A 2,089-nucleotide genomic window follows, 5' to 3' on the forward strand; every position below is an offset into this window, starting at 1 on the left:
TGTCTAGGAAGAATGGTAAAACAAAGATTTGGTATCAAGAAAAGAACACTATAAAATAAATTGGCTAGCTATTCACATAAATCATTTCCTCTTCTTTCCTGACATAGCAATTAGTCTTCTTTCTGGTTTGCAATTGCTATGTGATTGTATTGCAGAAAGTACAAGGGTTTAATGGATAGCAAATGAGTATTTTTTTTAAAAAAAAGTTAGCTGAGGATGTCATGTATATAGGTTTAAAGTGGGACTGAACGAGACGGTTCTAAAATTCCTATGAGAGAACTAAATGCCTAAATTGGCCCAAAAAGACACTCCTGAAAGAGAAGGTTGAGAAATCAAGTTGATGGGGTATTAAGCAGAAAGACAAATCAATGGGATAGAGAGCCCAGAAAGAGATCTACACACACATAGGAACTACTCAGTCAAAACTGTTGGGATGTTTGCTACAGAGAAAAAGAAAACATGCAATCAAATCCCTATGTTGTACAAGATCTGAAACTGCATTACTGATGGATTAAAGACAAGATTATAAAACTTTTAGAGAAAATATGAAAGAATATCCTTATGACCTTAGGATGGGCAATGATTTTCATGGCAAGACACAAAAATTGATAAGAATGTAGAAAAACACTGATCCATTTTATCACATTAAAATTAAAAATTCTAGAGTTCGATCAGTAGCGGGAGCGGAGAGCGGACCCCAGAGAGCCCTGTGCAGCCCCACCGCCGCCGCCGGCCTAGTTACCATCACATATCGGGAGGAGCCGCAGCTGCCGCAGCCGGCCCCAGTCACCACCACCGCAACCATGAGCAGTGAGGCCGAAACCCAGCAGCCGCCCGCCGCCCCCCCCCCCGCCGCCCCCGCCGCCCCCGCCCTCAGCGCTGCTGACACCAAGCCCGGCACCACGGGCAGCGGTGCAGGGAGCGGTGGCCCGGGCGGCCTCACATCGGCGGCGCCTGCCGGCGGGGACAAGAAGGTCATCGCAACGAAGGTTTTGGGGACAGTAAAATGGTTCAATGTAAGAAACGGATATGGTTTCATCAACAGGAATGACACCAAAGAAGATGTATTTGTACACCAGACTGCCATAAAGAAGAATAACCCCAGGAAGTACCTTCGCGGTGTAGATGGAGAAACTGTGGAGTTTGATGTTGTTGAAGGAGAAAAGGGTGCGGAGGCAGCAAATGTTACAGGCCCTGGTGGAATTCCAGTTCAAGGCAGTAAATACGCAGCAGACCTTAACCATTATAGACGCTATCCACGTCGCAGGGGTCCTCCACGCAATTACCAGCAGAGTTACCAGAATAGCGAGAGTGGGGAAAAGAATGAGGGATCGGAGAGTGCTCCTGAAGGCCAGGCCCAACAACGCTGGCCCTACCGCAGGCAAAGGTTCCCACCTTACTACATGCGGAGACCCTATGGGCGTCGACCACAGTATTCCAACCCTCCTGTACAGGGAGAAGTGATGGAGGGTGCTGACAACCAGGGTGCAGGAGAACAAGGTAGACCACCAGTAAGACAGAATATGTATCGGGGTTATAGACCACGATTCCGCAGGGGCCCTCCTCGCCAAAGACAGCCCAGAGAGGACGGCAATGAAGAGGATAAAGAGAATCAAGGAGATGAGACCCAAGGTCAGCAGCCGCCTCAACGTCGGTACCGCCGTAACTTCAATTACCGACGCAGACGCCCAGAAAACCCTAAACCACAAGACGGCAAAGACACAAAAGCAGCCGATCCACCAGCTGAGAATTCGTCCGCTCCCGAGGCTGAGCAGGGCGGGGCTGAGTAAATGCCGGCTTACCATCTCCACCATCGTCCGGTTTAGTCATCCAACAAGAAGAAATGAATATGAAATTCCAGCAATAAGAAATGAACAAGATTGGAGCTGAAGACCTTAAGTGCTTGCTTTTTGCCCGTTGACCAGATAACTAGAACTATCTGCATTATCTATGCAGCATGGGGTTTTTATTATTTTTACCTAAAGATGTCTTTTTTGGTAATAACAAACGTGTTTTTTAAAAAAGCCTGGTTTTTCTCAATGCGCCTTTAAAGGTTTTTAAATTGTTTCATATCTGGTCAAGTTGAGAT

At 47.0% G+C, this 2,089-nt stretch overlaps 1 pseudogene; it reads left to right on the top strand.

Moving 5' to 3' along the window:
• The first annotated feature begins 696 nt into the window (after window positions 1-696).
• Window positions 697-1,855, top strand: LOC138378102 (Y-box-binding protein 1 pseudogene; annotated as a pseudogene).
• The last annotated feature ends 234 nt before the right edge of the window (window positions 1,856-2,089 follow it).

Source organism: Eulemur rufifrons, chromosome 30, assembly GCF_041146395.1.
Source record: "Eulemur rufifrons isolate Redbay chromosome 30, OSU_ERuf_1, whole genome shotgun sequence".
NCBI classification, from domain to species: domain Eukaryota; kingdom Metazoa; phylum Chordata; class Mammalia; order Primates; family Lemuridae; genus Eulemur; species Eulemur rufifrons.